Source organism: Anser brachyrhynchus (assembly GCF_964034855.1).
Source record: "Anser brachyrhynchus genome assembly, chromosome: 12".
In the NCBI taxonomy this organism is placed as follows: domain Eukaryota; kingdom Metazoa; phylum Chordata; class Aves; order Anseriformes; family Anatidae; genus Anser; species Anser brachyrhynchus.
Genome location: NC_137707.1, coordinates 16,098,770 through 16,126,580, shown reverse-complemented (window position 1 = coordinate 16,126,580; position 27,811 = coordinate 16,098,770). Strand labels below are relative to the sequence as shown.

The 27,811-nt window shown below is 42.0% G+C and overlaps 1 protein-coding gene across 2 annotated transcripts in view; it reads left to right on the top strand.

Moving 5' to 3' along the window:
* Nucleotides 1-27,811, top strand: part of LOC308176823 (uncharacterized protein) — a 239,563-nt gene that overhangs the window by 11,788 nt on the left and 199,964 nt on the right. The gene's annotated exons all lie outside the window — the stretch shown is intronic.

The following is a 27,811-nucleotide window of genomic DNA, read 5'->3' as shown; positions in this document are numbered from 1 at the left end:
ATAATTGCATCTTTAGCTGGCTCAAACGTCTTCTATCAGGTGACATGAAGGTGCACAGATTTGGCATAACTGCTTGCCAGACCAGGGCCTGAGACATCTTTATGTCAGAAAATGACCAGCTTTGGTCTTTGGAGTTGGGCAGTTTGACTCTTCACGGTGTCTGGAGGGGACGTGGATCATGATTTTTTTCAGAAAGGAGGCTCAAGGTTTTACCATGGTGAGATTTCAAAGATTTCTTCTACTTCCTTCTATGTAGGATCTTGTCTGCACAAGGAGTTTCTCCTAGGCTTTGACTGTCCCAGTCTTCTCTTTTTCGGCATGTACCACCAAGGAAAAGAAGTCCTTTTCCTTTGCCAACATTCCTTGTGGTTGAGATTTCCCTCCAAAGCTATTAAACCCTGAGTTCACTTTTTACGGGGAATAACCACATGGGAAGACCAGTGAAGGGAAAGGTGCATTGCTGGACAAACAGCACCACACTAGGGATGGGGACAAATTCTGCTGTTCTGAATCTGGCCTTACCCTCAGCTAGCATTGCTGCACTCTGATCTCACATTTTTCTAGTAATTGCACTTTTGATCAAGCAGCTGAAATTTGGATGGGAGAAGGAGACGGGGCACATGCTGTTTGTACCTGGGTAGGCCACTCTTGCATCACGTGTAGCACATGAACGGGTCGAGCTCTCTTACCCTTCTGGCAAATGGTACTAGAGGAGGCAGCCCTTCTGCTTCTGCAACTGCCAGCGCGGATCTTTTGAATACCAGTCTGGGTGTCCCTGGGAGATGGCAGACACCGGTGCCATGACTCAGTTCTACTTCAGTGGACTCCTTAGTAAAGCTGCAGGGGATGAGGAAGGTGGGGAGGTATGTCAACGCGCCCTACTCCTGCACCATGGACTTATCCTTGAAGTGCACCTCTGTACTGGAACAAGGTGATGTTTCGGATATTGCTTAAAGTTTTTATATGTTGGATTTTGAGCCTGGGAGCCATAAACCAGAAAAGTCTGAAGAAGATAAGATGAGCACTTGTACTAAGAAAATACCAAAGGCAGAAGCAAGGATTTTTTGTCATTGTTGTTTTCTTCTGTGTCTGTTTGTTTTTTGAGGAACAAATCAGTACGTAGCAGATGTGTATGTGTGTGTCCAGAAAAAAGGACTTACCAGGAACTTCCCTTTGTGAAGTTAGGGTCTGCAGCCCCAGAGCTGAGTTTGACCTGGAGGCCTGACCCAGGCAATACTCCTTGTCCTTGGGATGGACTGCCTGCCGCAGCCTGCAGCTGAATTGTGCCTGATGCTCTCCTTCAGATGAGGTGATGAATGTCGTGAATGTGGCTTTATCAATAGATGGGAAATGTCCTTTTAAATATCTACATCTGCTTAGGCATTTAAGGCTGTGAGTGAGGCCTTTTGGAGATGAAAATGTACGTATGTGGGTACTCTGCAGTCACAAACTGCAGCCTGCTTTGTTCAGCCAGGGGTTCTGCTCTGCTTGCGCAGCGCGGCGTCATACGTGGCTCTGCACGACACAAAAATAGTTTTAATTGTCTGTAATGTATGGCGAAGAGCCACGGCGACAAACTGCTTCCAACTGTCTCATGCCAGAGCCGATCCCTGAGAAGCTGCGGTCGGCCACAGCTCCGGCCCAGCACCAGGCCGCAGGATGACAAATCCTAGGACGTGCAGCGGTGGCAGCACAAGGATTCATGCGAACACCAGAGAGACACCATAAAAATAAGTGACTCTTCTGAGTTACATCTAAAAAGTAATCTGTGCTACATGCAAATCTGTGTTACATGCAAAAAAACCCTGTCAATCCCAGGATCCATTGCACCTCCTTTTTTCCTGCTGTTAGCCATGTGCTACTACTAACAATGTGCAGAAATGAACATTAATTTATTTTTCTTTTCCTACTGCTGATTATGTTTCAGAACATTCTTGGGCATTTCTTAGCAAAATGGCTCCAGATTTGCATAATTACAGCTGTGCTGGTTTTTCAGATTTTAATAATGGGTATTTAACTTTTTGTTGTTGTTTTGTGGCTTTTTGTGTGTGTGTGTGGAGGGAAATACCTTAAGAGAATGCAGAGCAAAAGCCTGGCCATTTTATTTTAAGCTCTGTTGCGTGGACAGTAGTGAATAATTAAATCATCCACACCTTATCTAGAATGAAAGGAAGGCTATTTACTTGTGCCTGCCCCTGAACACAGCAGAGTGCTGGAAGGCCACTTGTTCAGCCAAAGCACGGTGAACCTGAGCTGCAGAGCCTCGCCGTGAAGCATGGGGCTGACGTTCCAATTTAGAAGCATCACGGAAAATCTTAATCAGTGCAACCAAATTAGCAGAGGGAAGCTTTTACACCATGTTCATTGTTTACGCTTATCATTTTTAATAAATTTTAAATGCTTTTACAGGTGTGGAAATAGGCATATTACCAAGATAATTTTCTTAATCGTAGACATCTTAGATTTAGATGTGACATTCATTGTAGTTGCCTTGCTCTATCTCACAGCTTTCTGAAAGCCAGCTAGGTTTCCAACATCATCTCTGTGGTGCAAGTAGTCTCTTGATTGACATATCTCCAAATAAGCCTTTGAATAGCTTTCCATATTGGCCTTGAAATAATTCAGATGTCAAATTACCTCTTGCCAGACTTCCTGACTCCACCAGGCCCCTTGAATATGTTTTTTAAAGTATTTAGGGGGAAAATATTAAATTTTTTCTAAGCTGGGTCAGGGTTCATAGTATTTGCTAATACAGAGGCAGGCAAGGAAGATATTTACTTGGGGAAGGCTTTTGGGGTATTTTGTGCAACAGCTGCAGGTTGGGACAGCCTTTGGTTTGTGTCTCTGAGCTTTGCATGCCTCCAGCTTTTGGCATCTTTGCATTTTTCTCCTGTTTTCCTTTCAAGACAAATAAGGAAACATTTTTCAGTCTTTTCACCTTTTAGCAAGGCCCGTGTATTCAAAATTCATGTTGAACCACTTTGCAGTTTGACAAGGAACATACTCCTGCTTCTCATTTTGTTCCCTTAAAACTCACTTCCAGCTGAAATGCATTGAAAAGCACAGATCCCTTCTCACCACTGTGAGCACTGGTAGGCTTCCATCTGCCACGGTGTGCTGCACGCTGCATTGCAGCTCCTTAACAACCACTCTTCATAACATTTGTGCAATGCAAGTAGCCCGGAGGAATGATACGTGCTCTTGGCTTTGGCGCACAGAGGCAGCCACATCTTCCTGAGCTGCTGGAGAATTATTGTCTGGTTAAGGATTGCCCTAATTACTGGCTTCTCTTTCTGAGTGGACATTATAATAAATTTCCTCTTGACATTGTTCTACTAAATACTGTGCTGTTCAAGGGCCAAATTTTGGCCCTTAGCAAAAAAATCCCACAGCCTTGCTGTGCTCAGTACCCTTCATAATCCAGCACGGGTCTCCTGCTGAAGGATCTGGTGGAAAGCAGAAGTTTCCCTGGTAATTGCTCAGAAAGTTGTCTTTGAAAATGGTCTGTCCTTTCGGGTTTTGTTGTTCTTATGCTGGAATAAGGTAATGGAACAAATGAGGCTTACGAGGATGTTGTTATCCAGCCCAGTGGTGTCACTGATGAAACCTTGCAAGTGGGCATGTAAGCCAGGATGGGGGAAATGCAAGTGAAATTCAACCGTTTGTATATTTTCTCTACTAAGTTCATGACATCACAGATACTAGGAAGTAAAACTTGTTATCAAAAGCTTAACTGGCTAGAACGAACACTTCCCAGGTAGACGTCAACAAGGGTGTTAGTTGACAAAGTATTTCAAATCTGGAAAGAAGCTTAAAGCTCCAAGTGTTTTCTCCCTGCAACATGGGACAAAGCTATGCTGCAGTCAGATGGAAGCTGCAGCAGTTGCCTATATTTTTTAATAAAATCAAAATAAAAATGTCACTGCAGTGCATTTGCTTTATATAACGCACTAATAATGTGAAACAAAGGTAACATTGATTTAATTGTAGGGAGTAATGAGTAAAAACAGTATTTTTTTTCTTGTCCTGGTTTTATGATCCACAGTGCAATTATAAAAGTGGAAGGAAATGTGCTTATTTGCTATCTACATTATTAAATTGGATATCCCCTTAATCAGGCCTTCTATCTCGTTTGCCTGGTGTGTTTAACTTGTACCGGTTGTTTTGTGTCCACAACCATGTGAAAAACTGGTTAGTGGCAGCTTAGCACTATTAAGACCGTGTTTGCTGCAAGCAGGTACTATTTGTCAGGTGGCACAGAAATGCTGCAGAACCATCGACCTAAAATGCCCACAAGTATTGTTTCTTTTAAAAGAATTTCCTAGCTCTAGCCTTATCTTACAATGTAGGCTTAAATAATCTGAAAGGTAAATAATCAAAGTAAAGTTATTACCCAAGACTGCTTACAGTGCTATTAAATCCAAGTCTCTATGTACTGTTGAAGATGCTGTAGTTAATTTTAGAAACAAGCATGTGACAATAGTTACACACTATCAAAAATGTTTAAACTCAGTGATTATGATCCAAAAGTAATTATACACTGCATTCAAAAGAGACAGTTCAATGCATCGCAGAGATCGGTTACAACCAAAATCTGTGAATAGAAGCAGTGAGCTTGTATGACTGTCACGCAAAGCCCTACGAAATTACTATTCACTTCGATTAACTTTCAGTGACCGTGTCTATAGGCTGCCTGGTTAATGGTTTTCTGTCAATACTGTAAAAATGCTAACCTGTCTTTACATCTAATCAATTTTGAAATGGCTCTTTACATAAACGGTCTATTCCTTTTCTTCATTAAAAAAAAGCAATCAAATAGGATTGAACTGAACAAGCAGTTGTAAAAAAAAAAATACAATAATTAATTTTGAGTCTGTGTATTTTGAAGTAGTTGTCCTTGAGTATTTTCTTCGTCACCATTTTTTTAAAGGGCATTGAAAATCAATGTTTCACTTTACTATCATCCATCTTTATATAGTAATAAATTAAGTGGAAAGTATTGATATTTTTGACTTAGCTTTTAAAATTTACATACTAATGACAATTGTACCCTTGTGACTTTTGATTTCTGTTGCTGTTTACTGACACTGACTAGAGGGAAATTTTGTCATCTGGGGACCATTTTTCCTCTGCAGGAGTAAGACAGTGTCACGTCTCTGGTAATACTATGCTTGAGATCTTAGCCATAGTCTCTCTTGCTGGACTTCTTTTCAAAACAGAGTGTACAAAGTGCAAATGGTTGGAATGCTTCCCGTGTTGCTCCATCTCTGTGTGTTCCAGCTAAACCAGCAGGTGTTGGGAACCTGATGGGGCTGCTGGAACAGCAGTGAGCATGGTGGGCAGCTGCAAAGGCAAAGGGTGCTGACAAACACCCTGCCTTAGGGTGCCCTCAGTGATGCAGCCAGCCCTAGGAGGGACGGAGCAGCATTTGGGCATGCATTTGGAAGGGGGTGGGTGACTTTGCAGCTCTGACTGTCAATCCTATCTTATCCTTTCTGGCTGTTTTTCTTCTGTATGCTAGTCTCATAAGCAATGTCTGGGTGGTATGATAGCTAAAAGCACCCTAAATCCAGTGCATAAAGGAAGGAAGCTTTCATGGTTTCTGTGATCCTTTTAAATATATTATTTAGAATATAGCCCGCTGTTATTGCAGAAAGTTAAGAGGGGCTATTTTTAGTGGTGCATGAATACTTGAAAAAATTATTTGCAAGTGTTATTGTAAGTGAAAGATGCAAGTTAATTTAGCAGTGTTTGCTACATCTTTGTTCGCTGTCTGGGAACATTCTGAGCTCTTTTCTTTGCACAAAAACATTTGCGGAAAGAACTCGTGATTATAAATGACCAGTGCCAGAAGTAAATGGTCATCTTGTGCATTCTCTGCTGGCATGGGAATCGGCTAACCAGATACCAGAGGGAGAGAGCGAAACACCATGTGACTTAGGTGAGGAGATTGCCTGGCACAAATGCTGATTGCACAAAGAACATAAAAAGGCTCAAAGCAATAGTGGTGGTTTAAAAAAAAAAAAAAAAGACAAAAAACAAAACCCTGCCAGTAAAGCACTGGCAGCAGCTTGCTGACGTGACCCATTTGCCGGGTAATTCTAAGTAGCAAATAGATACACAAGCTCACTGTCAGTTTGCAGATAATTTGCAAACAAGAAAAAGGAGTTACAAGTGTTGAATATCTTGTTCATTGCAAGTATTTCCGTTCTAGTTATCTTCTCCTGTTTATCCTCTACCAAATAAATTCTTAGAGCATTTCTTCCTCCTATCGCGTGATTTGTTTGGGCAGGCAATTCTATTTACTTTCACTTTTGGACACCTTCCTGTTAAAACAATGACTTAGTTTATTGCCTACTAATGTCCATTACTGTGCTAGACCTCTCATTTACTAACCTACAGGTGGAAAACAAACGCCTTTGCACTGAGCAATAAAACCAAATATTGACAGGGCAGCCATGCTGGATATTCTGCATGCAGCAATATGTAAGTAGGTGTGTTCATGTGATGTCGTGTAAATACTGTACTGGAAAGATATTGAGTGGGTGCAAAAGTTAATGACAAATAGTGCGCCAAAGGCCAGATTCTGAAATGCTTTACTGTGCATCTTACTCCAAAAGTCTGTCTTATTGAACTAACAGGTTTTTCTATGAGTAACTGAGCATGGGCTCATGGCTTGGCTTTAAGGACAGCATTACATAGTCTGGGTTGGAAGGGGCCTCAGGAGGTCTCTAGTCCAGCCCCCAGGTTAGTATGGGCTTCAGAGAGGTTGTTGAGGGCTTTTTCTCATTGGGTCTTGAAAATCTTCAAGGATGGAGACTGCACCTGCTCTCCGGGCACCTCATGCCCCTGCTTGGCTAGCCTGGGGGGAGGGTCCTCCTCATCTCCCATCCAGACCTCCCGCTTCGCCTTTTGTGCATTGTCTCTCGTTCTCCCACCACGCTGCGTAGAGCCTGGCTCCATCTCCTCGCTGCACACTCACAGGTCCTGGGGCTGCTGTCAGGCCGCCCCTCATCCGTCCCTCCCTTCTGCAGGTAGGACAAGCCGTGCCCCCTGCACCTCCCCTGCAGCCCTCTCCAGTATGGTGGCTCTCATCGGTAGCCGGCTGTGAGCGAGCTCCTCTAGCCGAGAGGACAGGAGCAGGCTCTAGTGCAAACACCTAAAAAAATATTGTGTCTTTGTCGGCACTGAGCAGCTCTGTGACTTTGTGGGACTCCTCCCTCCTCCAGAAAATGCCACAGGACCCGCGTGGAGCTGCCCTGCACTCGGGGCACGAGCTTGGTGGGTGCACTGTACTCATGCCAGCGCCTTTTTTCTTCCTCTGAGCAAACAGTGGTTCAGTCATAAAGGCTAATTTGCACAGCAATATTGATTGCCTGCAACACGCTCAATTCTAGTTTAGATTCCCTGGGATAAAGACACAGCAGCACTGATGTGTTTTTTCCCTCTGGAACTTGAAGGGTGCTGGAAAAGGCAAACACAAAAGAAATTGTGCACCAAGGTACAGACAAACCATATGTTAGCTGCAGCTCTCCCCAGGGCAAGGTGCTAAGTTTTGTTTACATTTTGCCAAGACAGCAATAAATTGCTTGTTTACAGATGACAGGAAGAAATGGGATGTCTTTAAGAGCTAGCTATGCACACAGATGCAAACACCACACGGACAGATGCACATCTTTGAGCAAAGTAAAATTATTGCCCCCTTCCTGGACCTCCCTTCCCCCCCCCCCCCTTTTTTTTGGGGAGGGAGGAGGGTTAGCCAATCCTGGCGATCATTATGCAGGATTATAAAAATATTAAGGCTGATGAAAGTGTGCCTTCTCCAATTTCAAGCTGAATGGTGTAGTGCGCTATTAGATCAAACTGACCAGGATGTGCCTCGCAGCCCTGTCTATGTGCAAAGGACAGAAAATATGAGAGGTGTGGAGAAGGACTCACTTTCATCAAAGTATCAGTTTCCAGGATAGTTTGGAAGCCCACAGCATTATTGTATTACACATTGCACAGAAGCGTGCCTTGTTCTTTTTTTTTTTTTAGTGTTTTAGAAATAAAAGACTTTTCTTCCAAATTGCGCTGGGAGGCAAATTCTTCAACAGTGTAATAGAAAATGTTAGACAATATTCCTTACTGGAGCTATTGACATTTTTGGTAGTCGTGACACTTTGATTTTTCTCAAAACATATGGATCAAGCCTGAGTGTGTTATTGGACAGGAAGACCTGATGAAAGGCCTTCCTTTATCTTTCTTTGTATTTTTTCCCCTCTGTTTGTTCATGGCTTTCTCTCTGAATATAATCGTGGTTTTCTTATGCTGCCCAGGGAGTCGTTATTGCCTTACTAAATATTTTATAGTGCACAGTGCACCATACCTGCCAACCGGTTATTATTTGTTATATAAAAAAATAAAGGGATAGCATGTGAAAAGGAGTGTGTGTTAAAATTTCAAAACTACACACAGAATAATTTTAAACCCTTAAATTAGATGTCAGGCTGGTTTTGCTTTTTGGATTATTTTTTTTTTGCTTGAAAAAGGTCTGCTTATAGTTTGTTTTTTTCCCCCTCTCTTTTTGGTATGTGTTCCTTGCTATGATTCCAAGCACTTGTTTCCTCACAGTTTCGTTTCCTATTTGTTCAAAAGGGAAAAGTTCAAAGCCACTCTGGCAGCTGAGGGAAAAGCTTGCTGAATACTAACCCTCAAGTGTCTGTCTTGTCCTGACCTTGAGAAAGTAGCAGTAAACTGTTCCATTGCAAACACCACATGTGTGTTTTGTTAGACCAGGTTAGGAGGGGTCAGAGCTCACCTGAGGCTCGGGCTGCAGATTTAGACTTCTTTTCAGCAGCATAATGTATTTTTAAAAAGGGACATTCTCGCCTTTGTATGGGCCTAATATAGGCTCTGTTTAAAAACCTGTCAAAATCCCAAGCACACACTCCATAAAATATAAATAAGTACTTACTGTTTGCAGATGTTGCTTGTTTTTCATAATGTTTGTATTTGAAGTCCCGAATCCCCGCTTCCTGTCAGAGCCAGCCCTGGTGCTTTAGTCCATTTATTTCTGAAGGAACGGGAAGAACTTCAAAATGCAATTTCTCAATGAAGACACTTTCTGTCAAATCTGTCAGCATTCGCAGCACAATTACCTTTTTTCAGACTAAGGCTCGCGTTTATGGCTTTGACTGCATGCACAACCTCTCTCCCCCCCGGCTCCGCTAACGCAGTTGCTGTTTTTAAAAGGCTCCTACTTGCATTGCATTGTGACTTTGGGTGCTTTCGAAGTGCAGGGGGAACTCGGCAGGCCTTTCTCCTATTTGCATGTTTTAATTCATTTGCTAACAGATACAAAGGGCATTGTCGGGAGCAGTTCTGTCCTGGGAAAAGGGAGAGAGCAGATTTTTTCGTGTGCCATCTCTCCAGCACCTCCCTGGGTAAGGGGAGCTCTGCCGAGCCATTTCTCAACAGGGGAGAGAGGAGACAGGCAAAAAGGATTGTTTCAGACCCCCAGGTCGCCTCAGAGGAAGACCGGCGTTTGCTGACCTGCTGTCTGTCTGCTGAGCAGATATAGATCATTTTTAGGGGATCGTCTAAATTCCACTTAATCCAAAGAGAATTTTCCCAGATTTGGATGGAGCTTTTCTTCCGCCCGCATCACAAGAAGCGGTGCGCTTGATGGATAGCTTATTGGAAATTATCGACGGGATTATTTGAGGTCATTCTCACACCAAAAACGTGAATTCGGCCGGACCGAGGGCCTCGCTCACACACCATGCTGTGGCCCTGGCAGCAGAGGAGAGCCTCCCCCGGGGGCAAGAGCGGCGCTGCCGGCTAGGCCAGGGCACCCGAGGCCCGAAAGCAGGCCCCCTGCGTGCCCTGGCTCTCCAGTGCGCGTTTCCCCGCCGTGGTAGCGAGCCTTACCTCAACGTTCCTGCCTCAGTCACCATCTTTCTAGGTGAAGTTTCTTTTCCCCACCTCCCTCCTCCAGCAGTTTAACCTTTCCGCTAGCGGCAGGCTCTTTGGTGTGCAATGCCACCTCACTGCTGGCAAGGAGAGGGGAGAAGAAAAGCCTCTCCTTTGTATTACAGATTCAAAGGGTCATTATTCCTCCGTTCCCCACGGACAAATGTGTGAAGATTATTGTGGCAAGTTAGTATTTATTCTGAAGCCCTAATATGATCCTCTTGAACATTTTAATAATGCATTCTCTGGGGTCCGTGCTGCAAGTGTTTAAAAGGCAGCAATACGCGTTAGCACTGCCTGGCTGCTTCTCTGCTGAAACAGCCGAAGTTATGGCTTTGCTTTTGATCAGGCCCTGCTTAAAAAAAAAAAAATACAAGAGTGCCTTTGCCCCCATCCTCACTAGCCTCGATTTCTTTTATCTGTTACATTGATCTGGAAGCAAGGACAAGGCCATGGTATTATATGTCCACATTTGTTACACTGATTTACGAGTTTCTTAATTCCAAAAACCTTACCTTATCAATGGCCTCAGGAAGTCCTAAAGCCCTGATATTAAGCAGAGAAAGACCATTTAGAATCAAAATAGGTGTTCTGTCTCTTGTTTTTTGTGGGTGTTGTTTTGTCTTTGGAGACAAATATAGGATAAACAGTGTTCACTTGCAATTTGCTTCTTTCTCTGCAATTTTAAAGCTTTCCTAAGCATGTGTTGTTTCTGTAGGACCTGATTATAAACATATGCGGGCGACAATGTGCAAACATGCTTGGATCAGGTCAGTGGAGTTTTGCTTCATCTTTAAAGCTCAAAAGCCATAAATCAAGATGAAAATACTCCAGCCAAGAGCTTTACCAATTGATACAATTTTAAAATAGGCCGCTGCTAAGGCTTGGGGGAAAGCTGACATGATGACTTTTATAATAGCAGAACGTTTAAGGTTATAGAAATAAAAGGAAGAGGATGAAATCAGTCGCGTTGATCTTAGCCTGCAGGCTCTCTCAGCTAACTCGAAGCTCCAGCAATTATTTCTGCTCTGGCTTTTCCCCCTTTTTTCCAGCAGTCTGTTTGAAATGAAGCAGAACCAGGCATGGCAAGCTTATCAGTGTCGTTAGCTGACAGGGAGCACATCACACCTGCTTTTACTTGCTAGTTTTTCAGGCACTTTATGCCACAGAAGAATGTTGATTTTGTTCTTATAATGTGTAAAGATTCATTTATTTCACCTTTTGAACTTGACAGAGCCACTCAATTTTGATGGGAGTTGGTTTTCATCCTGGCATTTGGGAAGCCCTGGCAATTACTGGACTGTGGCCCAGGGCTACCTGGGTGACACGTCGAGATGATCGCATCCACCAGGCCATGGGGCTGGCCCCGCTGAAACACCCAGCCCTCTGAAAGCCCACGGGACCAAGCAGGGCTTGGAGATGGCCAAGGCTTGACCATGCCGACATCCCCTTGGCTGTTTGTAGAGCTGGGCTCAGAGAAAGGCATCCCACGGATGCTCACCATGGCACCAGGCAACAGTGCGGGCTTTCAGCTGTGCCATACCACTGGAGGAGTCCTGGTTAGAAAGGACAGCAAGCATGGGCCCAGAAAGCTTCCCTTCTTACTTACTTGCCATCTTTTTGGTTTTAATCTTACCTGAATTTTCTAATTTCTCCTTACAGAAAAACTTGCGCATTACATTTATTGCCTGATACATGCTTATTTTAGCAGCTCCTGCCCACTTTGCTATGTAATTGCATAAGATTAGGAAGATCATAACCCATTCCAAGAGGTCTCACCCATCTTTTCCAAGAACCTGCTCCGTCTGCGGTACAGATAAGTCATTCTTCCCGTGTGCTCCAGCACAGCACGTATAATCGTACTGCTGGAGGAGCAAAGGAATTCACTCACGTAACGGGTCCCATTATAGATATTCTGTCATCTCCATTTCAAACCTGTGAAAGCCGTATTTTGAGTACTACTGCCAAGTGTGATAACAGGAGTCTTGCACAGCACAAGAGAGCTTGAGTATCTGGGATCTGTAGTACGTTGTTGTTCGTACACAGCCCTACCTTTAGCTGCACAACGAAGCTTGCAGGATGCGAGCTTGTAGCACTGAGAGCCGTGGGATTCTCTCTGCTGACTTCTAATGACAGCAGCTCAGACCTGCTCTAAAGCAGGCACTCATGCAAAATATTTCAAACGTATCTTGCAGCTATTGTTCTTTCCTAGCCAAACAGCCTAGCAGCGACAGATTTTTAACTATTGAAGACTTCCAGACCACTGGCTAATAGACAGGCATTTCGTGCCTACGTTCCAGGTGCTCTTAAAAAGTGATTATTGTATCTGAGCTCTGCTCTCCAGGTTTTAATACATCGTTGCTGATTATTTCCTTCACCTTGGGTCTTTGGGCATGTTTGTCAGAAGAAATTCAGAACAAATTTAGGCTATGGGCCTATGACACGAACACCTTTCTGCTCCTTGCTGAAGGCGCAGACTGTGGTAGGACTGACGGCGAGGTGTGTGCTCCAGCGCTCCCCAGCCTCCTGGGGGAGGCCGAAGAGGGAGGCCAAGGTCTCCGCTTTGAGCTGGGTTTGTGGAAAGGTGGAAAGCAGCACTGGGAACGACCTCAGAGAGGCAGCTATTGAAGAACCACAGCTCGAGGGCAGAATGCCAGGAGGGGCAGTGACCTGTGCGGGCAGGATTTGACCCTGTGGTCAAATTCAGGAACACGGTCCCACCTGTGCTTTGCAGTAAAGCGGCATGGATTAGCGGTTCCTGGGGCTTATTTTCCTGAATCTAGTGATAAACACCTTGAAGGACTGTGTGATAGATGTGTACAGAAACAATTCAAGTGCTGTGGAGGGTGTCACAAAACAAACCCAGACTCTCTGCAAGCTGGTTCCTTTATCAGCTCTTCTGGGCCGGTTACCCTATATTTTGAAACATGTTCCTGTTTGTCAGAGTGCCATGCAAGTGTTTTTAACAAATATGGATAACGTATTGTTTTATTTGGCTAATTGTCAGGATGAAGATTTCTTTTTTTTAAAGCAGGCTTATTTTAACGGGCAATTGTTGAGCAGTATTACTGCTAGCATTTTTCTTTTCCTGAGGTTCAATCTGAAACAGTTAATCCGAGTGTATATTTATAAGAAATTTCACTTTTAAATATTTGATTATCGATTAAACATAAAGTTTGAACACTGCAATTGCAAGGTCGATTGATTTCAGGAGCTTGGCCTGTCCTCTCAAGAGAATGCCTTGCAAAAAGGACTGATTTGAAACATGCATAATCTTTACCCCTTCCTTCTCCCACAATTTCTAAGGGTTCAGATTTTCCAGGCTGTGTGTAAGGGATAAAGGAATCGTAATGTGCAAGAAAGCATTGTAAGACTCCTGCTATTCCACAATCAGCTGTAACTGTCCAGCACAATATGTTACACACAGGCATAAAATATGGTCCTGTGTGCCTTTATGGATTATGTGCTGATGAATATTTATTATGTCTCATTATTGCAAAATATTCAAGCAAGAGCATCTGATTGACAATTATTTTATTGCTGTTTATTTGTTATCATTTTTGCTTTGGCAGGAGCTTGAAAACTGACATGCATTTTCCTGTCTATATTTGGCTTTGGAAATTGGTTTAAAATGTATGAATTTAAAGAAATTACCCAAAGCAAACTAATCTTCGTTTGACCTTAGGTTATGTTTTGTGGTATCCTAATACCACCTCCATTATTCTCTTTGGTCTTTAGTTTATACTAACGGGCTGATATTATGCTAGGCAACTTTAATTAGGGTGTCTATTGCTTAGTAGGCAGCATTTTTGCTTTCAGGCAAGTATGACATGCTGTACAGGGGAGACTTAATTCCTGTTTAGGGAAAAACCTTAATACATCTCAGATGCCAAGTGCATAGTGAGCAACCAGTCTTAGATGGGGGGGGAAGGTTTTCTCCCCTAGATACAAAACACCGATAATCCCATTAATGTAAATGAGTGATTACACATGTGCATATCACTGGGAGAATACATTGTCAGGAGATGCCAGAATTTTAGATGAGATAGAAATAGCACATAGCATATCATTTAATGAAGATCCCAAATATTCTTGTGAAGGAAGTTCTGTGTAACCGTCAAGTCTGAATCTCTGGATTTTTATTTTTATTGTCTCATTAGAATTATAGGAAAAGTAATCTCGAAGGCTCTATTGCTATATTAATACTTTTTTTTTTTTAACCTTCAGTAGCTTTTTAGATTTGCCTTGCAAATGCAAGCTTAGATTTACTGTAGATGACTGTAATGAAAGGTGAGTTTGTTAGATGACATTGTGGGTGCACATATATTTCTCGAGATATTTTGTTGAAATGTTACAGTCCCTAAGACACATCATACAACGCAATATCAGTGTTACTGACATATCTGTGAAAACAATCACAAAGATAAAGAAGGTGCTCCATCATGTGTTCATTTCCATCAAATTAATAATACATGAAGTTCATATAGTACAAAATGTCAATTATTTATTTTTTGTATATGCACAAAACAAGAACTGTGCAGGAAGAATTCTTGTCAGAAAATGAGAATATGATTTTAAAAGGTTCCTGGTAATTGTCCCATTTTAAAAAAATAATATTTTTTACCATGTAGTAGAAGATAGAATAAAAATACTTGGTTATAATTCCTTCGGTTGGACATTTTGTGAACAGAAACTGAGATTTTTGCTTTAGTCCTTTCAGGATATGCATTATAGAATATAAGATATATATTTCCATACTCCTAATCCTCATATGACCGGAATAAAAATGGAATATTTCAGTAAAACTAAGCAGTGATTTTTAAGTTATAGTAAGACATTAAGACAGGAAAAACTCAGGTGAACAGGAAAATGCTGTAAACATAATGAAGTTATTGATTTTAATTTTCTGGCTTTCTCATTGAAGAATGAAGCATCTGTACATGATAGCCGATAAAGGGAAGTGGAGGAATTGGAAATCTAGAGCAGATCCAACAGAGGAGGTTTTCTCAATAGCTTTAAGATAAATTCCATTTTTTCATGTGCTTGATTGGGAACAAAAAGCAACACACAGATAGCATTAACTTTGCTGTGTTCCTGCAAGTACCAGTGTGTGTGTTTGGAATACTTCCCATGGTATTCAGGCATATGTACGTTGGCCAGTTTAGCCCATTAACCAGTGGAAATGAGTTATTCTGAAAATGCAGGTGCCCTTCATTGTTCACAAATGAAAACACAGAAGCTGACACCTACCAAACGCTGGGGTTTCTGGAGTAAAGCAGCAGCCGTGCCCTAGACTCCTCTGTGATCCACATCTTGCATGGGTTTTACTACCTTTATGTCAGTAGAATAACAAATAATTTCTTGTTTATGAGTAATTAGACTTTTTGTAAAGTTGGTTTTATTGAAGAAGCCGTTCCTTTTTACAGCAAAGTCTTCGGCAAAATCATATTTAGCTCGGACAGCTGAATGCTGTCAGAAGCAGGACCAGTCAAAATTGCTAAATGGGAAATGCTGACTGAAACAGCTTCTTTTGGATGGTGATAAGATTTTCTGTGGAAGTTTAGTATTCTGTGCAATTTAAAATTTATAACAATCAAGGTTTTCATTTAATATATATAAAAAGCTATGAAAAAAATAAAAGAAAATAAAAGCTTGTGCTACAATGCAGATGTAAGGACATACAGGAACTAGAATTTTTGGTATTTTTTTTTCCCTTCTTTGCTGGGTCTCAAACTTAAATAGCTACTTGCTTTATCTCTGTGCTTTTGTCTTCCATCTCTACAATAGTGCTGTGAAGATTAATCCATTAATAATTGTAAAGTGCTTGTATTAGTAGTGGTGTTGTACTCCTGATAGTCTTGGGATAAAAGTGAGGCAAGCTATTTAAGGAAATGCAGTATCTCTTATTAGTCAGAGGCGTTACAGACGTTAGAATTATACTAGACCATAATTCTAGAACAACAGATAAGTATTTGGGCACACCAGCCCATTTTTCAGGTCTGAAATAGGAGCAGCAACCTCGAAGCAGTTGGATAAAATGTTCTGAAATTCAGATGACTCTGAGCCTGCTCCTCGACGGGCGCTCAGCCGCATGGGACCCAGGCTGCCATGAGAAGCTGTGGGAGGACCCAGCATTACTCCTTGGTGTAATACTCCTGGCAGCGCATGCATTTGAGTAAGAAAAAGGGAGTGAGCATCATGGTAGGGGGTCTTGTGCTACCAATTTCCATGGGAGATGGAAGTTAGAGATCCATTTGCCAGGGAGAGGCAGAGAAAACAGAGCTGGGGACCATTCGCACTGCTCTGCACCAGGGTTTGCTGCCAGAGCTAGTAAATATTTGAAACAATCCTTTGCCAGCAAAAAGGGATGTCTGTATTAAGTCAAAATGTATATTTGCATTTTTGGGGGAATCTTTACTGTCATATATTTACTGTTTTGAGAAATGTTCTAAATGTGAGTTTGGGATACTGAAAAGAACATACTCAAATGGAGAGCACCTTTCTTTCCTTGAAGTAAAGGAATGTGTGTACTGACTCTGGCAGAAGTGATTAAGGCGCATTGTCACACCTTATTTATAGCATTGCAGCATCTGGGAGCCTTAGTTATGGACTGAAATGCTTCAGTGGACCCCAGCCCCTGTGTGCTCGGTGCTGCCCAGGCCCCTGCAGTAAGGGCGGCTGGTCTTTGTGCACAGGCGGTGCCAAGGGCCAGAACAGGCTGGGCTGTCACGTTGTGCATCAGTAAGATGGCAAGGAGTGGTTTTGAGTAGGAATTTAATGGAGACCTTTACTGTCTGCTCCTTTCCACAGTGAGGCTGGATGCTGGTGGGTGAGGAATTTTTTGATGGGGTGCGTGCAGGGCAGGGTAGGTGCTGCCAAGGGAAGAGCTACTGGGTAGGCAGAGCCCTCCTGCAGCACCCACACTGTCATCAGTCAAAGAGTATTTCAGTGAGACATACAGCATCCCAGGAGACTTTTTTCATTATACAAGGAGTCTCATTTCCCTTCTTAAGCAATTTCACTTGGCTGGAGCTGTGTAACTGTGCTGCAGTTGAGGGAGGACCAGTCCTAATTCCTTACTCCAGTCGTGATGGGTTTTCCACCCACTCATACTGTTATCATACCCATGTGTCACCACTGATTTCACTGAGTTGCTTCTCGTTTGTTCTATTGGGGGAAAAAAAAAAAAAAAAGAAAAAAAAAAAGAAGAGGAGCATATCTCTAAGCTGATACATCAGCCATCATTTTAAGGAACACCTCTCCCTAAAGGTTGTGTGTATATATTCAGAAGATGTATTTACCTAAATTTTCAGCTTAACCTAAGTTGAAACTGTGAAGTTTTCAGACTTCCACTAAGTTTACTTAAAAAAAAAAAAAATCACAAGTATTGCTATTAAAACCCAAACTGAAAATATAGTTTTCGCCTCTTACAAATGTTTGCATGAGGCTACAGAACTGAGAAAAATACCATTATTTTTCTTTAAGTTATGATTTTTGTATTTCAGATTTCCCTTTTTTTTCCCCTCTCTCTCCTTGATCTGTGTCACAAATGATGGGGACCTGTGCTCTCTGACCGTGCTGGCTCAATCCAAGCCACCCCCCATTTGAGGGGCTGTGATGGGCTGGCATGGCGACGACCCGACAGCGGCCGCAACAGCCCCTTCAACCCTTTGGGAGGGGACCTCTGGCACTTGCTGTGACAAATATATCCAGCACAAGGGCTGCAGTCTCCAGCTAGGAAAACCTTTTGCACAGTAATTATTATTAACATTGCAGCCCCACATAAACCACATTTTAAATCTAATTTTTCAATCAAACTTTGATCCACATGAAATCGCCCAATTTATCAGCAGGATAAGGACGTTCAAAGCTACTGATGGCTTGAGTTATGAGTGGCTTAAAAATAATTAACAAGGAACAAAATATGGACTCTTTTTATATACACCAGTGCTTTTCAGTTCTCAAAGGTCACATTTGCAAGCTCTTTATTCTACATATTGGGGCAAGGTATAGTTTGGAGTCAGATCATCAGAAAATGTACATGTTCTAATCTGAAAAACTTTACGTGAAAAGATACAGTTCTCACATAATCATGCAGCTCCAGAGGGTCCACTACAAGAACAAACATTGCAAGACCCTTGATAAAATGGTAAGATTTGCAACATCAGCTTAATCTGGTTGTCTGAAGTTGTAACGTGGCTTGACTCTTCAGAGCAGTATGGGTGTTCCGGGCCCTGGGCTTTGCTGAAGACAACAGCGAAGCAGCCCACTGCAGCCCAGCAAGACCTGATAAAGTCAGGACATGGACGGGGAGGCAGCTGTAAGCCCGAGCGTGTGTGCTGAAGAAGGGGGAAAGGAATAGTGAGTTCAGGTAGTCCTATTTCTGTCCAGGATTTCCCGGCCTGAAATATATGCTCGTGTGTAGCACAGATGGTCTATGCATTTGCAGCAAATCTACGGTACACGAGACCTATGGCATGTGTCCTGTAGAGCTGATGGTACTTGTGCTGTACAGTTGATCTGTGCATGCTTGGGAGACATTTCTTTTGCATTTCTGGATGTCCATCATCTTGGCACTGGTTACTGCTCTGGCTGGGTTGCCAGAAGTCCTGGAACAATGTCCAGAATCCTTAAATTCAGCCCAAGCAAAATTTCCAGATGGAAAAAAAGAGGACAGGTCCATGGCAACACCCTCATGGACTGACATAAAATCTTCTAGCACCTGGTAAATCTGTTCATACTTTTAATATATTATTAGTTTTCTGGAGGAAAAAAAAAAGTGAATTTTACTAAGATAACCTCCTATGCGAAAGGAAAACAATTTTGTAATCTGAAGTAACCATGTAGAGTGATTGTATTTATTTATTACTTGCTCTCAAGGGAAACTGTGCCTGGCTGGAGTACACGCTTCACTCTGAAGGCAGCTCTAGCTGGGATTTTGGACTTCGTACTTAAGAAATTCTTCTTTTTTGTTTTTCCCCAAAAAAGAAGTTTTCCTGTAGCTTTGAGTGGATCTTTTCAATCCAGAATGAATGGGTCTTTCTGTAATACCACTAAATTGCCTCTGAGTGTCTCTATAGTTCATCTCCTCCTAGAAACCAGCCAAGCAGGAATAATGCAAGAGAAAAATGAGTCACTGAAATTTATTGGTGTCAGTTTTGGTTTTGTATTCACAACGTCTTTTACTGTTATTTTTAAGGATATTGCAGATTGAAACAAGGGAGGATCAAGTGTCCCAGTTGTGTTTAAAGGAAGTAAATCTTTAAGAAATGATTGTGGAACAGATGTTAAAGAAATGATTTTGAGTTAAGATCTGTGACAGAGCAGTGTACCTAGGGAAACTCTTTAATAGCAAATATCTTACTGTGACTTAGACATATCACTGAATAAAGGGAAATCAGACTTTTTTATTGTTATAACTACATAATGCAGTAATTTAACACAAAAGTAGAAAAATGAATTGTTAAGTCTCCAACATGAATATGATTTTAAGACAGCGATCACTTATTTTAAGAGAGTGCCTTACTATCTGTCAGGTGAAGAGCTACACTAGGGGCTTTAGGCTGGAATTTCAGTGGCTTTTGATTACACACAGCGTTGAGATGGTTAGAGTGGGTGTAACTGGGAATTGTGTGTGCCCTTATCAGAGTGGAAAACAGACTTTGAGAACAGCTGTGCTATTTGCTATCTGGCTATTGATGAAGCTCTAATACACACAATCTCTATATGAAAGAGAATATATTGCTGGTGTGTATGATGTTTAGGACTGACCTATACAAATGATTGCACAGAGCAATATATAATTGAAATAAAGGGCCTAATGAATAACCACACTCTTTTTTTCACACATGGGAAAAAGGAAAGGAGAAACAGACAAGGCATACTATGGTTTTTTTTTTGTTGTTTGTTTGTTTGTTTTCTTCTGAGAGTTGCACTAGTTTTTGTTAGTTCCACTCTATAGTACATATATCCACATACATGTAAAAGTTCACAGATTTGAAACTGAAGTCTTGCTGGTTTTCAGTCTTATATAAATAAGTTTATCAGGAAGACATTTCATGACCCTTCTGCTTCAGGGCAGTTCAGTGCAAGGGCAACACTTAGGTTGTGAGCCTTACACATACCTTATACCTTGCAACTGAAGGGGCTATTCACAGGCATAGCAGCAAATCTTTTGTTTGTAGAGGCAGCTGAAATATTAACAAAACGGAATTTCTTTTTATTGAAATGTTTTTTTTTGCTGCTGTACTATATACTGACTTGCTTTTGTGTCGTAAGTTGTATGCAAAGATCACTATGGAGAAAAATGAAAGCTGAATTTGTGCTCCTTGGGCTGATGTTTACAGTAGAAATATTTCCCAACCTCAGGCACAGAGCCTCTCCTGAACTCAAAGAACAATTAATGCATTCATTCAAACCTGGAGATTGTAAATACTTTTGTTGTTAAGGCTCACCGAATAACTTTATAGCATAAAGTGAAGTACAAACCCCAAATAGTGTACTTCTTGCATGCTAGTAACACTGGCTACAGTATATACAAAAGATGCAGCTTGTTTCATGCTGACAATGAAGGTTCAGAACTTCCAAATTATATGGCAGGACAGCAAATCATTTTAAAATAAAAAATCCTGCATATTCATTCCTCCCAGAGAGACTTATGTACCCTTCAGTGAGGGAAGTAATTTGGTCCATAGTACATAAAAAGATACCTTGTTCAGTTCTCTTTGAAAGAACTCTTGTGTTCATTACTTGATGCAGGGATGTGTTCCTTAATTGGTAATAAATGTTATGAGGTTAGATTCATGCTAACAGTTTCTCATATTGGTCATAATGAGAACACCAATGGGGCTGAAGAAAACAGGTGATTTGAGAGTCCTAGGCCCTTGGAAATTATTTTGCTTTATGCTTACCCTGCACTCAGTGCCTCCCTGCATGTGTGAGAGCTGTGTGGATTTCTCAGTAACCCTACGGTATTGTGTGTGCAGATCAAAATATGAGATTAGCTTGTATTACATCTGTCTCCCATTACGTGGGCAACTGTTTTCTCCACCAGATTTCTCCTCTCTGAGAACTAAGCCAAGGCAGTAGGCATGGTCAGCACATAGTGCCTTCCTCCCACGTCCCACCGGGACTGCTGCAAGCCCTCTGTGCTAGGGGATGGGACATCCTGGGGGCTGTTAGTTACTTTTGTGTGTATCAACACATCTCTCTTGGCAAAGGGCTCTAGCCCCAGCAACCTGAGATCAGGCAGGTGGCTTTGCGCCAGGCTACTTAAAAGCAGAATTTGAGTAAATGTCTGCATCACTGTTGAGGTGCTTGAGTGTGTTCTCTGTAGCTGGTAAAGTCCTTCACCCTGGTCGGGGCCGGGCTGGCTCTGTGACGATGGGAGGTACCTCTCTGATACTGCTACAGAAGTAGAGACAGGTAGAAAAATACACAGCGCCAGCAACAGCACAGGATAGCTTAAGGTTAGAAATTAAGGATACTTGTGTTCAGAGCCACTCGAGCTTTCGGCTGGGCAATGTAACTTGCCTTGGAAAGTGCACTCTGCTTCCTTCAGGAACAGCTAGGGCCACCCTGCAGCCTGCCAGATGGAAGTGGTGACTTGCAGAAATGATGGGAACTTTGGCACAATGAGACCACTAAGAGCATCATACAAGAGCACAGCAAAAAGTAGCATTGTAATTTTATGTGTATTTGAACTTTTCCTATGTACTTGTGTTTATTGAAACAGTGTATGTTTAGAAACATGGCTAAAGCATTCATGCACAGCCCATGCACATCCTTTTCAGTGTAATTTGTCTAATGAAACACTGCAGTTTGTTGATGACCAAACTCTTAGTCATCTGCACTGAGAAGAGAGCAGCGTGTATACTTTCAGGTTGTGTAATGCAGGTACAAAATGTCGCGACTCAGGTGTGGACTTGAAAAGGGGAAATGTAACTTAAGAGTATCTGCCACATGATAGCAGCTGGTATGTACTAGCTGGTATGTAGTCTATTCAAAAAGACTTCCCTGTGTTTTCAGAAGCCACCAGCTTGATGACCAGTTATGCCTAAAATCTATGCTAAGCTTTTCTGAGGCAGATTTGTAAAAGTCCTGAGCACTAAGCTCTCCATTGGAGTTGAAAGTCATTCTTGAATTTGTTCTTTCTGGGGTAAGTCTTCATGTGTGCAAATACTGGCATGTAAATTCACAAGCAGTATTTGTGAGAACCAAGTAGCAGGTTAGATGTTCGGCTCCTTGAGGTGTTTGTGTGATGCAGTGGTCCTCTCCTGCATGGTGCAGAGGATCTTTACGTCTTAACTTGAATGGTTGTTGAAAGCAATGGGAAATGTAATGGATGAGGGGTTCACTGCTTCAAAAGGTGAGGCCTAAATTTGTGCACACAGTGGCAGTCGTTAAACAAACACGTCAGAGATAAAAATTTGCAAGACATAAATTGTAAAATTGGAGGAAGAATTTCTGAGAGCAACTACAATGTCTTCTACAAAGATAAAAACCAACAACAACAAAAACAAACATACCAAAACAAAATATGTTTAGGCACAGGACAAAACATTCATGACTCAGTAAAACAAGCATGTTCTACTACATTATGAGGCAATCTTTTTTTTTTTTTAATTCAAAAAATACGTACAAAACAAATTTGCAAAAAGAACTAATCCATTGCCAAAACTCAGGTTTTAAACACAAATCATTTGATTACAAAAGAGTTCTTGAAGTCACTGATGTATTTACTTTGCCTTTGCGTAATTTAAGAGCCCAATTGACATTTCTTAATTTGGTATTTTATGAAATTCCCTCCAGGGCCAAACACTTTCATTCCAGCTTTCCTCCAAGTACAAATTTTTCTATGGCCAAGTTATAAGCTTTTGACACAAGTTTAACAATAACAATACAAATATGTTACTATAGGAATATCATTGTCTTAAATTTTTCCTTTTCATCATGTTGCAAGCACAGACACAAAAAGCCTCTCAATAAGGAATTTTAAAGAGGCAAACATGGAGCAGTGTCAGAGAAATCCTGCCAAGGACTTGGGCACTGAGAGATCTGGGCATGAGCATGCACCACGGCTCTTTGGTGAAGACGTCTTAGGTCTATAAATTCCAAAACCTTTTTCCTCTGCATTTTCAAGTTTGGATTTCATTCCTCCCATTCCCCCCTTGGAGCTAAGCAAAAGGTGACTAAGTAGAAACAGCTAATAATAATGTGATTGTGCAAAACAAATAAATAAATAAACAAAATAGTGTGAATCTTTGTATTTCACCTGTGAGCTTTTTAAAGTTCTGACACAGGTGACAGAAGTGTATCAGCACTAGACATGCAGGTAGCAGGTGTATGTTGTATGCTTATACTCTTCAGTGACCAGAGATAATTTCAGTCATTTAGTTATAGAAATACGTAACTGGACTTGATGACTGAACTCTGCTGCATCTTTTGTAATGATGATACTGGAGTTTTTAATATTTTTAGGTGTGCCAACGGACACTTAAAGCTAATGGGCCAGAGTCATTGCCAGCCAAAGCATCAAACTAGAGCACCAGAAAGGCTGCTGTGGGAATGGTTCTCTCATTTTGAGTATCTCAGAGCTTTCTTTGCAAACACTGTTACTCCACTGTTTATCCAAAATTTTGTCAAACATATTGCCAGATACAGATTGGCAGGCAATCACTTACAGCTATAGGTGGGATGTTCTTTTTTATTGCGGCATTGTAGAAACAGTTGTGGAGTAAAACCTCCTGTTCTGAGACTATCTGAGTACAGAGCAGAGGAAGTTCTGGAAACTGAAACTTAAGCAAGAATGAGTGAGATGCTTTTTGCAAAATTACCTGTAGCTGGCTCTGCTATTGCCTTTTTTCATAACTTAATGCTTGCTCTCTGTCTTACATAGCTGAAATTGGTATGCAAGAAGAGATGCATCAAAGTCAGCAATTAAAGAGACTTCATCCAACTTGCTCAGACAGTTGAAGTAGCTGTGTTTGATTTTGCTCAGAAAATCATTAATACCTTAACAGAAGGCAGGAAGCTTTGATCAAGATGTGATAGATACAGATCAATATAATGTGTAAAGATTTTATTCGGCTGTGGTATTGACACCTGGTAAAAGAACCCGTTTATGGCCAGTTCTCTCAGAAAGTCTGCATTGTTCAATACTGGCCCAGTGTTTTACACACAAAATAACACAAATGGCATTCAGGTTATGTCTTTTATTACCATTTTTTCCTGTAAAGACTGTTTGTATGTCAAAGGATTACTTATGAGTAGGTACATGACCAGCTCTAGTCATGGATTTAACAGTGTGTGTAGGACCAACCAGGGACATTTATTTTATGAGGGTGAGAAGAGCCAACGCTGTGACCCTCGGGGGACACAGCAGGGCAGAGCCAGCCACATAGCCCTGCCTGGGCTGAGCGGGGTTTGAAGGTTCAGGAGCTCCCCCCACACCACACTTCGTGCTTGCCTTACTGAAGGCTGCTGTCTGTCGTGCCTCCTGGCACAACTGTGTGTGCTTCTCAGTTGTATTTTGTCAGGATTATCTGATTTAGTTTAAACACTTCTTATTTTCATCCTTTGATGGCTTTGACAGAGCAAATGAGGTAGCAACCAAAGGGATCAGGGGAGGCGAGCAGCATGGGGAGGCACCCCTCACCACCTCCTCACCTGCCTCAGCACGGCCTGCGACCAGGCATTGGAAATGCTCATTTCTGTGTGGCTGAGTTTTGTTCAGTTGCTTTGCAGTGCCATAGCAAATTAAATTCACATCCTATCTTAATCCAGAATTAATTCCTTACTTATCTTCTCAAGTTATTTTCAGGTTTGAATACCAGGCTATGGACTGCATTGCCTGGCTCAAAGATGCTCGCTACACATTCAAACTTTCCAGTTCTTGCTATCAGATGGGCACAAACCATGCCCAGTGGGAGCACATAGCTTGTTTCCTTTCCTCTGGGCTGCAGAAGGAAAGTTTTTTGGTGGATGAAAGGGCTGGAGCTGGTCAGGACCATTAAGGCTTCTCAAGGCCCTGTGCAGCTTCAGCTGGGCCCTCACCATGCCCCCAGCCCAGGTGCTGTGGCTCAGCTCACCCCTGCCCTGCCTGCCATGGAGCACTCATCCAGACTCCAGCTCTCTGACTGCTTTTTAGGCCTGATTGGGATTCCACCTTGTACCACACAGCTCTGTGATCTCCTCTGCTGTCCTTCAGAGAGCAGGCAGCCTACACCCTCCCTGGCAGGCTCATCAGGATGGCTCCTTCTTGGCCGGGACGACAGGCAGCCATGTTGTGTGGGGAATGCTGATGGTGCAGGAGCTGCTGCTTTGAGGTGATCTGTAAGTAGCCTTGGGGCAATAAGGAGTAATTTTGTTCCTTTCAGGCTGGAGTTGCTCTGTGTTGATTTGGTTTGGGGTCTGTTTTCTATCTGAAAGCCCCAGTGAGTCTGCTTTGTGGGGGTAGGCCCAACCGCTTCGCTAGGTGCAGACGTGTTTCTAGCTCTGCAACCCTGACTTTCCTTTTGCCTTCCTGATGGAATAACTATTACTGGGGGACATGGAGAGATTCTGCTGTCTCTGGCGTGGTAGCAGCAGTCTTCATCACAAAGATGTTGTAGGCTATGTTCACAACTTCATTCTCCTTTGGTGTTTTTAGTTTTATCTTTTCTACTTCCTGAAGCTGTGAGTAATTTTGGAAGCTCCCACACCACCATCTTGTTCCTCAAATCTTTGTCTGGAGATCTTACTTATACAGTAACCCAATACCAAAATGTTGAAGTATTAGCTTGTTTTGAGTGTAATAGAGAGAATATTCTTTTTCAAACGCACTTCAGAATTCTTGTGGATGTTCAAGGAGGGATAGGGGACTCTAGAATACTTTTCATTTTGTCGTACCTATATTGCTTTAAGCTGTTCTCTTTTGTCTGAATCTTGTTAATGTAGCTCCCCTACTGCGCTAGGTCTGTGCAGCATTTCCTTTGGAAGACAAGCATTTGCAGTTCTTTATTTAACTTAAAGATATGGTCACATAAGAGTGTTTGGTGTTCTCAAGGGAAGAAAGCTTAAAAGGAGGGTAGGATTAGGTGAATGAGCATGTTAGCTGGAATAATTACAGTATTTAATAGAAGAGAAATTTTAAACACCTTAGCAAATGTGTCTGTGGGAAGTTAAACAGCAGCTCAATGACTTGTTCAGTTCTGAATTTGCTTTGGGCTCAGCTCTGCAGAACATCACAGGGGAATGAAATTCTGGGCTCGCTGCAGTCAGGAGGAGTCAGAGACTGCAGAGCTCAGTAGTACCCGTATCTGTCCGTGGGTTTAGCCAGTTCTCACAACATAAAGGCAGTGCTATTTGCTCAGGTAGATGTTGCAGTGTTGACTTAACGTTTAAAATGCACTTTGAGAATAAAAATTCCTGCTTGGTCATCTTTAGTTGTTCTCTGTCTTGTGATAATTGATGCTTTTTTTGGACCCCAGCTTAAAGATTTCACTTAAAATGCACGCAGAAATTTGTAGCCTACCTGATTATGGAGAAAAGTATATAGCACTTTATGTAACAAAGTTATCAGTGGAGAAAAGGGAAATCCAAAAATAATTCTTTGTTCAGAAAGTTTGTGATTTTAAAGGTAATGATTAAAGGGAGGATAGTGACGTCTTAATCAGCAGAACCCAGATACTGCAAGGACTATTGCTTAATATAGAGAATCCATATATTTAAAGACTAGATAGTACCTATTTTGAAAGCGTGCTCAAAGGAGCAGAAAAACTCAATAATTCAGTAAGCTTGACATGTCAAAGAGGCCAGGAGTAGGCTGAATCCCACTTCTGTAATAACTAAAGGAGGGCTTATATGCATATATACGACATCTTTTTAAAGCATATTGCAGCTCCAGCTGTGATGTGAGCAGTCTGACTCCTGAAGGGGGGGAAGGATACATTCCCACCTCCTACTGGTAATGCCTCCCCTCCCTCTGCCCAAAACAGGGAGGCTTTCAAAGCTAGATAAGAGTCCTGAGTTGCCCCAGATCCCAAACCCTAGTAATGAGAGTTAACCATCACTTGGAGTGAAAATAGTCCCATTACTTCTAAATGTGTGTGCTTTGACTTTTCAACCTGAGTAAGATCCAAGGCTGAAATGGGATGAGTCAGAGAATGAAAGACCAGAAAGTTCGTGAATTAACCCCCCAGTTATCCTCCCTTTCCCCGCTCACATCCTTTGAAGTATTCTACTTTTCTCCCTTCCCAGAAAAAGCACTGGGGACAGAGGAAGAGAAATAAAATATTTTCCCAAGTAACCCCCCACAGCTACAAATAATGAATATTTCATATTTTGAGTTATGTTTTATATTCCCAAATAGCACTTAATTTCTTCCCCTCTTCCCCCATCTAGCTTTAATTAAGTCTCATCCCTTGCCTTGTGAAACGTTGTTACCCCCTTTGTAACAGTGTGCTTTCAGGTGAGTTTCCCCGGGCTTATTCAAACCTTGTTTTGTGTTTTTTGAAGTAATGTGAAATATTTTTGTAAGACCATCTCTGTAGTCCAGCTCTGACCAAATCAAGAAATACCTAGCAAGGTATTTTCTCTTAGTGCTTCTTTCTGACTTAGAAAATTGAGCTAACTTACAGAATAAAGTAAAATAAGCAAGAAGCCAAATAATTCAGTGGAGGGATCTCAGTTTGAGTGTCATCTGCCTTGTCTCCACTATGAAAATGGTAGGTATAAATTCCAGCTTTAATGTGCAGGCATCCCATGCACTGATTTTATTCCCCTGTGACACATCTGTCATTTGACAACAGGTTCGTCTCGAGCACTGAGTCCGCTCCTCGAGCTGGAGCTGTGCTGGTCAGTATCTCCCAGCTGGTTG